The sequence below is a fragment of the Ranitomeya imitator genome, chromosome 3 (assembly GCF_032444005.1).
Source record: "Ranitomeya imitator isolate aRanImi1 chromosome 3, aRanImi1.pri, whole genome shotgun sequence".
Lineage (NCBI taxonomy): Eukaryota > Metazoa > Chordata > Amphibia > Anura > Dendrobatidae > Ranitomeya > Ranitomeya imitator.
Genome location: NC_091284.1, coordinates 417992710 through 418008949, shown reverse-complemented (window position 1 = coordinate 418008949; position 16240 = coordinate 417992710).

Genomic DNA, 16240 nt, shown 5'->3' with positions numbered 1-16240 from the left:
GAAGATGAGGGGGGGCTGTGTCTGCCTAACAGCAGCGTGGACAACCTGGTGAAAGCAGTCAGAAACACGATGGGGTGCCCTGATGAGAAAGGGAAAAAATCAGCTCAGGACATCATGTTCGCGGGGTTAGGACAAAGGAAGCGCAGATCCTTTCCCGTTGTCGCAACTGTTAAAGAATTAATTAAAAAAGAGTGGGACAAACAGAGCGCCAGAGGTTTTCTACCATCTTCCTCTAAAAGGCGATATCCCTTTAGCGACGAGGAGCTGAATACTTGGTCGAAAGTGCCAAAAGTGGACGCAGCCGTGGCCTCAACCTCAAAACAGTCAGTCTTGCCTGTAGAGGATTCAGGGATGCTAACGGATCCGTTGGACCGTAAAGCAGAGGCCCTGCTTAAAAAATCTTGGGAGGCCAATACAGGGGCATTCCGACCAGCCATCTCTGCTACCTGTACGGCGAGATCTCTGCTGGTTTGGATGGAACAACTGGAGGAGCAGATCAGAGGTAGAACTGCAAGAGACTCCATTCTACCAAAGATCCCTCTGATGAAGGAGGCTGTAGCATTCCTGGCAGACGCCTCAGTAGATTCGCTACGCCTAGCAGCCAGGTCAGCCGGCTTAACAAACACAGCCCGGCGAGCACTCTGGTTGAAGAACTGGAAAGGGGACGCACAGGCAAAGGCAAAGCTTTGTGCGCTCCCCTGCCAGGGTGAGTTCCTTTTCGGGAAGACTCTGGATGAGATCTTAAAGAAAGCAGGAGAACGGAAGAAAGGTTTTCCTAATCAGTATCTTCCGTCTTACAGGAGAGCATTCAGAAGACGACCCTTTTCCCGGAGGCCGTTTGAGCAAAGGGATCGCTGGGAGGCGAAAGACCCTAAGCAAAAAGGAGCCCTGTTTACCGGATCTTACAACTCAAAACGTGGCAAGTACCGCTAACCTGGAAGTAGGCGGTAGATTAAAAATTTTTCTATCCAAGTGGGAACATATAACATCCAGCCGTTGGATATTGGACATTATAAGAGATGGCCTTAAATTAGAATTTTTTAGAATCCCTTGGGATTCTTTTATAATAACATCTCCAAAGGGACAAGAACAACAGGAGGCTCTAGAGTCCGAGATTATTTCTCTCCTATCTAAAAAAGTGTTGGTAGAGGTTCCCCAAGATCAAAGAGGAAGGGGATTTTACTCCCCTTTGTTTTTGATCAAAAAACCAGATGGTTCATTCAGAACCATCATTAATCTCAAGAAATTAAATTCCTTTCTATATAATCGAACTTTTAAAATGGAGTCTATTAGTTCTGCCATCAAGCTCTTGTTTCCTAGGTGTGTCATGGCCGGAATCGACCTAAAAGATGCCTATTATCATCTTCCCATACATGCCGAACATCAGCAGTACCTAAGGGTAGCAGTCATCCTGGCAGGACAGGTTCGTCACTTTCAATATGTAGCAATGCCCTTTGGGCTTTCTATGGCTCCCCGCATCTTTACAAAGGTGATCCTGGAAGTGATGGCTCACTTACGCCAGCAGAACACTCTCATAATACCCTACCTGGATGATTTTCTTGTTATCGGAAATTCCATATCCCAATGTCAAATGCGGTTATCTAATGCGATCTCATCCTTGCAGGATCTAGGTTGGATCGTGAATTACGAAAAATCCAGGTTGAATCCAGACACCATCCAGATATTTCTGGGAATTCAACTAGATTCAGTAAGTCAGAGGAGTTTTCTGCCACAGTCAAAGAGAATAATTATTCAATCAAAGGTGTCAGAGGCAATATCAAAGCCCTGTATGACCCTGAGGAAGGCCATGTCCTTACTTGGATCACTGTCCTCATGTATACCAGCCGTGCTGTGGGCTCAATATCATACCCGTCAATTGCAGTATGAAATATTATCCATTCAAAAGGAAGTACGACATTTAGAGAGTAAAATCACTCTTTCCAGTGACGTAATTGAATCCCTAAGCTGGTGGTTAGACATGGATCACCTTTCAGGGGGTGTACCATGGATGATAAATCCCTCCAAAACAATTATCACTGACGCCAGCCCTGTGGGTTGGGGCGCACATATGGAAGATAATCTGATCCAAGACACCTGGAATCAGGCGGAGCTGGTGTATTCTTCAAATTGGAAAGAGTTAAAAGCAGTAGAATATGCCCTAAGTCATTTTCTTCCACAGGTTCAGGGAATGCACGTGAGAGTTCTGTCAGACAATTCCACCGCAGTGGCGTACATAAACCGTCAGGGAGGTACGCGATCAGGAACCCTGATGAACGTAGCAGCAAACATCCTCCAGTTGGCAGAGTTTCATCTTCCATCCTTAACAGCCCTGCACATCAAAGGGGCAGAAAACACCAAGGCGGACTACCTCAGCCGAAACAGGCTACGACAAGGGGAATGGTCGTTAAACAAGGACATATTCAACATGATAACAAAAGCATGGGGCGTACCCCAAATAGATCTGTTCGCCACAAGAGACAACAGACAGGTAAAGAGATTTGCTTCCCTGAACCTCATGGATCACCCAGACATGTTGGACTCCCTTCACCATCCTTGGAGCTTCAGGCTAGCGTACGCCTTCCCTCCAATGTCTCTGATACCTCTAGTGATCAGGAAGATCAGGAGGGACCAAGCCAGAGTAATCCTGATTGCTCCCTTCTGGCCAAAAAGACCATGGTTCTCGTGTCTCCAAAGCATGTCTCTATGCGATCCATGGATCCTTCCTTTACACAAGGAACTGTTGTCTCAGGGCCCATTTTTCCACCCGCAAGTGAAAGGTCTTCACTTGACGGCGTGGAATTTGAGAGGCAGTTGTTAAAATCTAGGGGGTTCTCGGAAAAACTAGTTAACACCCTATTGTTGAGTAGGAAGAGATCTACCACCCTATTATACAGTAGGGTATGGAAGAAGTTCTTAGATTTTCATACAAGACCATTCTCTAAGCAGATTCCGATAGTTCCGATTCTAGAGTTCCTACAAAAAGGTAGAGAATTAGGGTTATCGGTGAACACCCTAAAGGTTCAAGTCTCAGCTTTAGGAGCCTTGTATGGGGACAACATAGCAGCCAACAAGTGGGTCTCCAGGTTCATCAAATCCTGTGAACGTTCCAATCCGGTCCATATTCCCCGTCTACCTCCGTGGGATTTGAATTTAGTCTTAGAAGCCTTAACTGACTCCCCATTTGAGCCACTAGATGCCATACCTCTAAAGGTCCTAACATACAAAGTCGCCTTATTGGTAGCCCTAACCTCAGCTAGAGGGGTTAGTGACATCCAGGCCCTATCGGCAGACCCACCTTTCTTAATGGTATTTCAGGATAGAATTGTCCTAAAACCTGATCCCTCATACCTCCCTAAGGTAGCATCCATCTATCACAGATCTCAGGAGATAATTCTGCCTTCTTTTTTTAATACACCTGTAACCCCAGAACAACATAAGTTGCACACCTTAGATGTCAGAAGAGCTATCCTGACATATATAGAGAGGTCTCAAACATGGAGGCAGAGTAGGGCTCTGTTTGTCTCCTTTCAGGGCCGCAAGAAAGGATATGGGGTCACAAAGGCTACCATTTCTCGATGGATCAGAGAAGCTATTTGTCTAGCCTACACATCAAGGGGCGAAATCCCACCAGTGGGGATTAAAGCGCATTCCACGCGGGCCATGGCTTCCTCTTGGGCGGAACATGCGGATGTACCGATCCACATGATATGTAAGGCCGCAACCTGGTCCACACCTTCTACCTTTTACAACCATTACAGACTTGACCTTTCTGCTTCCTCTGATTTGACCTTTGGTAGAGCTGTTCTTAGTACAGTAATCCCACCCAAATAATGAATCTCTGAAAATCTCTCATGTGGGGTGCTGTCGTGACGAAGAGTAAAAATCCGGATTACTTACCGGTAATGCTCTTTTAATGAGTCACGACAGCACCCATGTATTACCCTCCCTAAATTATGCACAGCACTTTCCTTTAAGTTCAAAGAAGTAATGGTTGTATAGGGTTAAGAATTTTTATGTTACTGAATAAGAATGAATACTAACACTTTTGCGGTTCCCTTTTTATACTCTGTAAACTAAACTGAGGAGGAGAGGGGACCGCCTCCTTTTATTCTGTAGGCTTCCTGTTCCTATGGGCGGATCCCTCTCTCATGCGGGGTGCTGTCGTGACTCATTAAAAGAGCATTACCGGTAAGTAATCCGGATTTTCTCCTTTTTACAGGTGAGAGGATTGTGAAGCGGTGGCGGTCTATCAGGGATCGCTTTAAGAAGAAGTTCAACAAAGAGATGCGGGCCCGAGTGGTTCTGGAGGACGCAGGAGCAGATAAAAATATGCCCAAGCCCTGTCGTTCCTCAGGTCAACGATGGTGACCCGAAGGTAAATATTACCCACCATATGTAATAAGCAATGTTTTACATGTCTAACCCTCTTTTGTTATTTCAGCAAGGGCCATGTAATATCAGTATATTAAATACTTTTTTTTTTTCTTTGTTCCACAGCACTGTCGGGAGCACTCGGGAGCCTGCAGCTGCGTTGAACCCTTCTGGGGCGATCCCTCAGGAGTCTGCCACCGAGGGACACTTCGACAGTCCCGGCCCCTCTGCACCTTCCCAGCCTTCCCACCCATCTGATCCCTCGGTCCCATCCACCAGCGCTGGAGCATCCTGGCCGGTTCCATTGCATGAATCTGCTGGTGAGGATATTGCTTTTCCTGTACCCCACCCCTCTGCTGCTGCCACCTCTAGTACACCTGTAGCTTCGGGGCGCCAGCGGCAGAGGGATCAGGTACAGAGCTATGCGCCCGAGTTCTTGCACCTGAACGCATCATTTCAGAACTGTTTTAAAGTTTTGTCCGAGCAAATGGCTGCAAATTTCAATTTAATAAATAAAAGCATACTCGAGTTGCATACACTTCTGCTAATGATGCATTCAGAGGCAAGTCAGTCACCGAACCACACTTTTCCAGTCGTTACTCGACAAAATGGAGAAGCTATCTACTGATCAGCAGATGCAAGTAATGGAAGCCTGCAGTCTACTCCAAAGCCACCGCACTTGCCACCCCTCCTGCACCTGCCCCCCCTTCAGCCACTGTCCATCACTACAGCCACTACCATCCTCCTGACCCGTACCAGCAACGTGCCCGAGCCCCGTCCTACCAACCTCACCATTACCCACATTGTGACCGTGCCACTTCCCACCATCCAGACCAGTATGAACATCCCTCCCCATACCAGTTTCCAACAACATCTTCCACGCCTCGTCTCCCTGCCCACTACCACCAGCCTCATTCACCCGTCATGTCCCCACCCCCTTCTCCACCCCTCAACGCTTCAGCCTACCAATCCTCCCAAACCATCATCCACACCCCTCCATCATACCAAATTCCTAACCCAACTCCCAGTTTCCTGTCCACCCGTTCACTTGCTTTCTCCACCCCTTCACCACTACCTATTGATCCTTCCCCACCACCACATTCCTCTCTCCACACTCCCACTGTCGAAGTGTCCCTATCTGACAGCCCCTCCAGCACTATCTCCACCCCGACATATTCAAACCTGTAAGTTTGAGGTTATTTTTTTGTCGCCAAACTGAATTTTATTATTGTTTTGTTCAAAAAAATTGTAATAAAACTGTGTTTTTACAGCAAATTTGTATTTTATTTTATAAGGTATAGTTAACACTTGGGTTAAAGATGGTTTATTGGTAGAGGTAAAATACTTTGGGTAGAACCCAAAGAGGTACACAACTTGGAAAAAGAAGTTAAAATTCTTTGGGTAGAACACAAACAGGTACACAACTTGGGTAAAAGTAAGTCAAATACCGTTACAAGGTCAAAGACAAATTGTTCAAACTCTCTCATCCTGTCAGTCTGTTCTTCCTTCTGGTGACATAAAGTATTCTGCAAATTGGTCCCTAATTTGGGAAACTGTCACAGAACTTCTATACGTTATGTTGTTATAATCAGCCAAGGTGGTTTCTTCAGAGTGGTCCTCAATGGAAATCTGTTCCTTGGAAATCACAAAATTGTGCAGAACAACACAAGCTTTCACCATCTCGTCAACAGTGTCTGTATTCAAGTTTATAGATGTCAGTAGAACTCTCCATTTGGCGGTCAAAAGCGCACTCCACCATTCTCCGTGCACGTGTGAGGCGGTAGTTAAAAATTCTTTTAGTTTGGGTTAATCCACGACTGGAGTAGGGTTTCAGCAGATGTTCTGACAGCTGGAAGGCTTCATCCCCAACACAAACAAATGGCATTGGTGGCCCAGAGGTTTGAGGCAGTGGTCTTGGGGGGGAAGGGGGGGGGGGAATTGAAAGGTGTTTCCATACAAATGACGCCCCATTGCAGACAGTTTGAAAACTTGGGAATCATTAGAGCGGCCATACGCCCCAATATCCACCGCTACAAATTTGCAATCCGCATTGGCGATGGCCATCAGCACAATGGAAAAGTACTTTTTATAGTTAAAATATTCTGATCCCGAACCAGCCGGTTTCACAATACGGATATGTTTCCCGTCCAAGCAATTGGGAAACGGACACACTTGCTGGAATTTCTCGGCTACTTCCAACCAATTCTCCATTGTGGGATGTGGTATAGATTCATCGTGCAAAGAGTTCCACAATGCACGGCAAGTGTGCTTTACAATTCCAGAGATGGTGGAAATTCCCAATCTGAACTGGAAATGTAGTGACGAAAGGGATTCTCCTGTAGCAAGGAATCTGTGAAAAAAATCAAGGCAGAAATTACTACAAAATCAAATTACAATCAAAGTGTACTACAGGAGTACATACAATAAAAATGGCTTACCGAAGAGTGACCATCAGACGCTCGGCCGGTGAAATAGAGAATCGGCAATACGTGTCACTCCTTCGGATGAGATGTTCAGTTCGGTCCACCAATAGATCAAAGTTCTCCGATTTCATCCGCACCTATGAGAAAAATTTCTCTGGGTTTCCTCGTAGCTCCATGTGCAGAGTAGAAAACACCCCACGTGTCATTCTCTGTGCGGTGATGGGGTGGATCCACAAACGGCGCAGACGTAGGATGCGTTGTCTCTCTCGCTCCTTCTCCAGAACAATTGCTTTCAAGCGATTCGCCTCCACAATTAAATCCACGTTGTTCTGCCATTGTTCTGCAGAATCTTCGCAATAACGACATCCATCTTCTCCCCAAACACTTGCTCCTCTCCAACCTGTCACTGATGGGCTGTAGGAACACTGTATATATTGTTTTGAGGGGGCCAATCCCATTTTGGAGCCTCCCAGGGGCGTTCTTAAAAACCGGATCCGTCAAAAACCGTATGGAACGGATGCCAACCTGATGGGACGGATCCGGTTTCTCGCCGGATCCATACATCGGATCCGGCTGGAAACCGGATCAGTCCCATCTGGTATTCACAAATTACGCCGGATCCGTTGCTGCGGTGCGACCCCGGAATCGGCAGGCGTCGAAAAGACTGATGTGTGAAAGTAGCCTTACGGGAACATTGATAGTCTTCTTAAGGGAACATGGGATTCTTCAGCGGGGGCTTTAAAACCGGCCATCACAGCAAGCAGAGATAAAACACTTAATAGTCATGGAGAAAGGTGGTAGGGAGTAGAAGACAGTGAGGGAATTGACATCTGGAGTTCAGGAGCAAGTGGTAGACGACAGGGCAGGGGCTAAAACGTGGGAATAACAGCCTTGTTATTAACTAGGGATGAGCAGCCCCGTGGAAGGTCTGCTTCCCAGAGCTCTACCCGAACCCAAAAAAAGTTACTGTTGACGTGAACTTTGGAGCTGGAAAAAACCTCTCTCAGCTCTGCTAAATCTGAACAATCCTTTTATCTACAGCTGACGTTTCCAATATCACACAAGATCAGCTCTGCCATATAGATATGAAATGAATAGCTCCGCTATAGAAACCACAGACACACCTAGCTATACTTCCCAGTTATCGTGAGGAAAATACTTGCCTTAGGGCTTGTGCACATGGCCGTATTTTTGGTTGAAGTGCGAAGCATCAGCTTGCACTAGGACCATTCTTATTTTATAGGGCCGTGCACATGTCCGATTGGACTGCACTCGAATGACATCTGAGTGCATGCTGATTTCCGCAAACTGAGAGAACAGAGAAGATGACACTATGCTGACAGTCTCATCAGAGTGTAATTAGCATAAATGACCCAATTCTTTCGGATGACAAAAAATACACTCATCTGCACCTACCCTTTTCATCATTCTGGCTTTGGGCATCTCTTACTCTATACAATGAAGTATAGAGAGCATGTTACTACTTTTAAATGTCGCAGGGTTCGAAAACCCTGAAGCAATTAAAAGAAGTGACATTGTTTTGACATTGCTTTGCATTTTATTCATTTTATTTGGTACTTTTGTGGCTTTTTTCATGCAGATTATGCACAAAGGACCCTATGTGCAAATAGCCTTCCTACTTGCAAAAAGCCAGTACTAAACAGCAGAGACACAGTAAGGTTTCTGATTAGCTTTCACTAGGGTTGCATTCACACATTGCAGCAGCATTTAACCCCTTCACAACATGCGCTGTACATGTACTGTGCATGTCGTGTCTCCCTCTTTGATGTGGGCTACGGCGCTGTGCTCACATCTTTCCTGGCACATGTCAGTTTTGAACAGCTGACATATCTGGACCAGCCACGGGTGGAATCGCGATCCACCCACGGCTGTTAGCCCGTTAAATGCCGCTGTCAAACTCTGACAGCGGCATTTAACATGCGCACCAGAAATCCGCCCATCGGTGACCCCCGTCATGTGATCGCGAGTCACCAGTGGGTTGGCATGACAACCAGAGGTCTGCAGACCTCTATGGTTGTCACTGTCAGATTGCAAAGAGCGGCACCCGGTGGTTGTCGTTCATAGAAAGTGAGTATTTCTACTACATAGAGGCGATCTGATCATCGCCTCTATGTAACAGAGCAGATTGGGTTATGGCAGCTTCTAGTCTCCTATGAAGACTATTGAAGCATACCAAAAATGAAAAAAAAAATGTTTTTAAAAATATTACAAAAATTTAAAAAATATAAAAGTTCAAATCACCCCCTTTTGCCCCATTCAAAATAAAACAGTAAAAAAAAAAATGAAACATACTCATATTTGGTATCGCTGTGTTCAGAATCGCCTGATCTATCAATATAAAAAAAGAACCCAATCGCTAAATTGCGGAAAGAGAAAAAGTCAAAACGCCAGAATTAATTTTTTTTTTGGTCTCCGCAACATTGCATTAAAATGCAATAACGGGCGATCAAAAGATTGTATCGGCATCAAAATGGTATAATTAAAAACGTCAGCCCTGCACGCAAAAAAATCAGCCCTCACCCAACCAGAGATCATGAAAAATGGAGACGCTACGGGTCTTGGAAAATGGCGCAATTATTATTTTGTTTTAACAAATTTTGGGTTTTGTTTTTTTTTTTCACCACTTACGGTAGATGATAAAAAAAAAAAACCTAGACATGTTTGGTCTCTTAACTTGTAATGACCTGGAGAATCATAATGGCAGGTCAGTTTTAACATTTAGTGAACATGGTAAAAAAAAAATCCAAAACACAGTTATGGAATTGCACGTTTTGTTTGCAATTTCACCACACTTGGAATTTTTTTTTCTGTTTTCCAGTACACTATATGGTGAACCAATGATGTCGTTCAAAAGTACAAGTTGTCCTGCAAGAAGCAAGCCCTCACATGGCCATATTGACAGAAAGATAAAAAAGTTATGGCTCTGGGAATAAGGGGAGCAAAAAACAAACGCAAAGACGAAAAAGGGCCCGGGGGTGAAGGGGTTAAAAAAAAACCCAAAAGCAACAACTTATAATGTAGCTTTTGGTCTCATTCAGACACCGGTGATTCATGTACATGTTTTGTGATTTTCACAGAACACATGTTATAATCTATGGGGCTGTTCATATGTCCGTGTTTTGTAAAACAATGGTCCATGCAACATCATGGCGATGTCTCTGTTTTTGAATCAAGGCACAAATTAAAGTTACCCATAAAGGTCTGGGGGTCCATGAAAATTACTGACGGCACACGGATGGCATCAGAGTCTGATCTGTGTGATATCCTTTATTTACGCACCACTCCAGTGTTTTTTTTTTTTATTTTACAGCTGGAGTGGTGCCACTACTGTAAGTGTGCCACTACTGTAAGTTCCCTGCCCCTAGTATACCAGTTGCCAACTTCATCTGTTATTGGCGCCACTGGCTGTGATCTGTCGGAGTTCTCCAGTGTTTACTGGTCATCACAACTCAATATAAGTCAATCAGAGCCAGAATGAGGGTTTCATACACTTACATTGAGAGCTTGTGACTGTTGCCTCTGACTTCTGGTCAGTCAGGAGCCGCGGTCATGAGATTGCAGTGCAGGACTGGAGGAAATGGATGAAGACAGCAGCTGGTATGTTACTGGGGACAGGAAACTTAGATTAGTGGCACCACTCCAGCACTAAAATTAACAAAATAAATCATGCTAGAGAGCACCTCTTAACATTGCAATGTATAGGAGAAGCTTTGTAGTTTCTTTATTTTTTCACATGTTAAAAACAATGATGAAAGTATGATCGTAAAGACTGACACTGATCAAACACTGATGACACTTGGATTTAAAACATTCAAGAACAGTTTTATTTCCTTGAGTTTTTGAAGCTGCTGCATTCAATTCTTTCAGCATTTTTTGCTGCTTTTTAAGGACATTGTTTGCAGACCAGTCACCATTCTGATACCTCTTCTCTGAACTTGCTCCAGTTTTTCAATGTCTTTTTTAAAAATGTGGTGCCCAGAACTGGACACAGTATTCCACATGAGGCCTGACCAAGGAGGAGAAGGGATAATTACTTCTCGTGATTTAGACTCTATGCCTCTCTTAATACATCCTACAACTGTGTTTGCCTTTTTTGCTGCTGCATCACACTGTTGACTCATGTTCAGTTTATGATCTATTAGTATACCCAAGTATTTTCACACGTGCTGTTGCTTAGCCTTATTCCTCTCATCTGTATATGCTTTTTTCATTTTTCTTGCCCAGATGTAGGACTTTGATTTTTTCCCTGTTAAAAAAAACATTCTGTTAGTTGCTGCTCACAGTTCTAGTTTGGTAGATCTTTGTGAATCCTCTCTCTCTTCTCTAGTATTTGCTATCCCTCCTAGCTTTGTGTCGTCAGCAAATTTAATCAGTTTACCCTCAATTCCTTCATCTAAATCATTGGTAAACATGTTGAACAAAACAGGGCCCAGGACAGAGCCCTGCGGTATCTTCCAACTGGATGTGTAACCATTTATTACCACTCCTTGGGTCCGATCTCTAAGCCAGTTATGAATCTACCTAACCGTAGCCTTGTCCATTCCATACTTAGTCATTTTTTCAATAAGGATGGCATGAGATACTTTGCCAAATGCTTTGCTGAAGTCAACATATACTATATCTACTGCGTTTTCCTGATCCACCCAGTCAGTGATGCTGTCATATAAGGAAATTAAGTTAGTCTGACATGACTTATTAGTGACAAATCCATTCTGGCTCAGGTTAATCACTTCATTCTTATCCAGGTACTTACATACATGTTGTTTAATAATTTGTTCAAAGATCTTTCCTAGTATAGAAGTCAGGCTCACAGGCCTATAGTTCTCTGGCTCCATTTTCTTCCCCTTTTGAAGCTAGAGACAACATTTGCTCTTCTCCAGTCTTCTGGGACTTCTCCTGTTCTCCTAGAATGTTCAACAATTATGGAAAGTGGATCAATAATTTCCTCTATCTCCTTCAGTACCCTAGGATGTAATTATATGGACCTAAAGACTTGAATTAATTTGTTGTGTTCCCTCACTATCTCTTTGTTTATAGATAGTGTGGCTTCTTCCATCAATAGTACAGTGAAGATCAGTAATACAATTAAAACAAATTTTTTTTTTTAAAGCTTAATAAAAAAACAAAAGTAGGATAGTTTTCAACCTTGACCTCTGGGCCATATTCGATTTTTGTTTTTTGCTCTCCTTCCCAGAGCCACAGCTTTTTTTATTTTTCGGTCAAAATGGCCATGTTGTACTTTTGAACAACACCATTGGTTTTAACATATCGTGTACTGGAAAACGAAAAAAATTCCAAGTGCGGTGAAATTGCAAAAAAAAGTGCAATTCCACAGTTTTGTTTTTTTTCTTCTTCTTCTTTACCATGTTCACTAAATGCTAAAACTGACCTGCCATTATGATTCTCCAGGTCATTACGTATTCATATATTAAGTAAACCCAGCACTCATCTTAGGTGATCAACAGGATTTAATGTGGTTCACTGTAGTAAAGAAATGTTTCGGTCTTGACTTCAGACCTTCATTGGTTACTACAAAATAATAATGGTGACAAAATACAGCAGAGTTCAAAAATAAATAAGGTATATACAATGGGATATATACAAAATAAAGGTCATTAATATGTAGCACATATAGCAATAGGATATAGCTGAAACCTAGAGTACTTAGAGCATCATAAATTAGACATATCTTCACGTAGGTGTCTATCTAACAGAGAGCTGCTGAACTATAAACCGTGGCAAAAAGGAATAATGTATGGTGGTTGAATATGCCAACACGTACCAGTGTATTAGAGTGCAGATTTGCTGTTAGTGTCAGTAGATCACAATTTGATCGCTAGTTTTATTAAGAGAAAGAAGCCAGTATAAAAATGCACATATAGTGATATGTGGTGGTGGGGAAAACAAATCAGAAGAAGCACATGCCAGAAGAGCTTTTTGTGGAAGAAATATATGGCGTAGTTCCAGTCTGAAAAAATAGATGTGCCAGATACGGTGTTATAGAGGGGTATGTACGGACCTTGTTCTGTGTGTATAATTGAGGTTTGGTTGATGACAAATTTTCTGGTCATTATACTCCCGTAATTTAAAAAAAAAAATTGTTTGCCTTTCAGATGTTAATTCTTGTGAAGAAGCTTGCCTTGGAGAGATGTGGTATCGTGGAGGATGAAGAATTTATTATTATTTTTTTTCATATCTATATATATAATTTCAACTTTTTTATACTATTTTGTCAAATATAATTTTTCATTTATTGATTATGCTCTATTTGCTAGTTGGCTATTCAGTTATGTTCACAAATGGATGGATTATTCATTGAATAAAAATAAAAAATAATTATTTTAAAAAAGAATCTTTTGTGAATATCCTTTAAAAGTTTCAGGTTAATAGTGGACCCGGACAATGGTGCGGCTATCTTATAGGTGTCGCAATTGTAACATTTTGATCCGGAGGGACCACTTTGGGGCATTGCGACCTTATGTGGCCCTCGGAGACAACCTTAATAAGGTGTCGTCCGTGGTGTCAGGATATGCCTACGCATCTTAAATAGTCTATATTGGTCCGATTGGTAAAATCATAAGATTATAGAAGAGTACATTGAATAAGTATATAACCAGCGATATAAATTAAAATCCATTCCGTTTTTTAATAAATCAATATATTTCTAAATAAATAAGTAGGTTTCTATACATAGCCTTAATAGCAATGCGAGTATGTATGAGGGATTCCTTGTTTGGAATCGTATAAGCGCACATAATGATGCCACAACAAATATGGCGTCTATTCGCGCTACTGCGCATGTGCAAACAAAAAAATGCCACACAAAGCTTTTCATTGGCTAAGAAGGTAATCCATAGCAATGATGCGCTTGTGACATGCGCAGTGAGCGGCAATGAACGCCGTTTATCGTACATGGCGTCCTCCATGATTCCACATGTCTCCTAGGGGTAAGTGGAAATATGATTGATAAAAGGATATTGTGAATGTTATGATCGCAATGAGTAATAAGTTCAGAAGATCTGAGGGGCAATGTGATGTTATATTTTAACGCATATAAGCACAAAGCACTTTTACATGGGCACTTTGTGTTGCTATAACTAAGTACTGTATAATGCACTATTTTGTAAGTGCACTTTATTTAATGTAAATTATAATTGGGACAAATTGTTGATTGTTGAGATACATATAAATAGACACTAAGTAGAGATACCCACTGCTTGAGAAAGGCCCAGGTGGAGCCGAAACGTCGCCCAGACAAGTGGGTTGATTAAACCTTCCACATTTTCACTGAAGAAATGGAGTGCTGCCTCTTTTTTTTGAACGTATATATATATATATATATATATATATATATACTAGATGGTGGCCCGATTCTAGCGCATCGGGTATTCTAGAATATGCATGTCCACGTAGTATATTGCACAGCCCACGTAGTATATTGCCCAGTCACGTAGTATATTGCCCAGCCACGTAGTTTATTGCCCAGTCACGTAGTATATTGCCCAGACACTTAGTATATTGCCCAGCTACGTAGTATACAGCACAGAGCCACCTAGTATACAGCACAGAGCCACGTGGTATGTTGCCAAGCCATGTAGTATATAGCACAGCCCACGCAGTATATAACAGTGGCCACGTAATATATAGCACAGCCCACAGAGTATATCACACAGCCCACATAGTATATAACACTGGCTATGTAGTATACAGCACAGAGCCACACGGTATGTAACACAGCCCACGTAGTATACAGCAGTGTGGGCACCATAGCCCTGTTAAAAAAATAATAATTAAAATTTAAAAAAAAAGATGCCGCCATCTTCTGTTCCCAGGATGCATTGTGAAATTACCCAGATGACTTAGCGGTCTTCTGGGTAATTTCACAATGCATCGCCGGGAACGGAAGATGGCGGCCGGCTTGGCGGACTACGGAGGGTGAGTATAGCAGGTTTTTTGTTTTTTTATTATTTTTAACATTACATTTTTTACTATTGATGCCGCATAGGCAGCATCAATAGTAAAAAGTTGGGGACACACAGGGTTAATAGCAGCGGTAACGGAGTGCGTTACCCGCGGCATAACGTGGTCCGTTACCGCCTGCATTAACCCTGTGTTAGCGGTGACCGGATGGGAGTATGCGGGTGCCGGGCAGTGACTGCGGGGAGTAAGGAGCGGCTATTTTCTTCCGGACTGTGCCCGTTGCTGATTGGTCGTGGCTGTTTTGCGGCGACCAATCAGCGACTTGGATTTCCATGATAGACAGAGGCCGCGACCAATGAATATCCGTGACAGACAGACAGAAGGACAGACGGAAGTGACCCTTTGACAATTATATAGTAGATATAGTTGTGGCCAAAAGTATTGACACCCCTGCAATTCTGTCACATAATACTCATTTTCTTCCTGAAAATTATTGCAATCACAAATTCTTTGATATTATCTTCATTTAATTTGTCTTAAATGAAAAAAACACAAAAGAGAATGAAGCAAAAAGCAAAACATTGATCATTTCACACAAAACTCCAAACATGGGCCAGACAAAAGTATTGGCACCCTCAGCCTAATACTTGGTTGCACAACTGCGACCAACCGCTTCCGGTAACCATCAATGAGTTTCTTACAATGCTCTGCTGGAATTTTAGACCATTCTTCTTTGGCAAACTGCTCCAGGTTCATGATATTTGAAGGGTGCCTTCTCCAAACTGCCATTTCTAGATCTCTCCACAGGTGTTCTATGGGATTCAGGTCTGGACTCATTGCTGGCCACCTTAGAATTCTCCAGTGCTTTCTCTCAAACCATTTTATAGTGCTTTTTGAAGTGTGTTTTGGGTCATTGTCCTGCTGGAAGACCCATGACCTCTGAGGGAGACCCAGCTTTCTCACACTGGGCCCTACATTATGCTACAAAATTTGTTGGTTGCCTTTAGACTTCATAATGCCATGCACACGGTCAAACAGTCCAGTGCCAGAGGCAGCAAAGCAACCCCAAAACATCAGGGAACCTCCGCCATGTTTGACTGTAGGGACCGTGTTCTTTTCTTTGAATGCCTCTTTTTTCTCCTGTAAACTCTATGTTGATGCCTTTGCCCAAAAAGCTCTACTCTTGTCTCATCTGACCAGAGAACATTCTTCCAAAACGTTTTAGGCTTTTTCAGGTAAGTTTTGGCAAAATCCAGCCTGGCTTTTTTATGTCTTGGGGTAAGAAGTGGGGTCTTCCTGGGTCTCCTACCATACAGCCCCTTCTCATTCAGACGCTGACAGATAGTATGGGATGACACTGTTGTACCCTCGGACTGCAGGGCAGCTTGAACTTTTTTGAATGTTAGTCGAGGTTCTTTATCCAACATCTGCACAATCTTGCGTTGAAATCTCTTGTCAATTTTTCTTTTCCGTCCACATCTAGGGAGGTTATCCACAGTGCCATG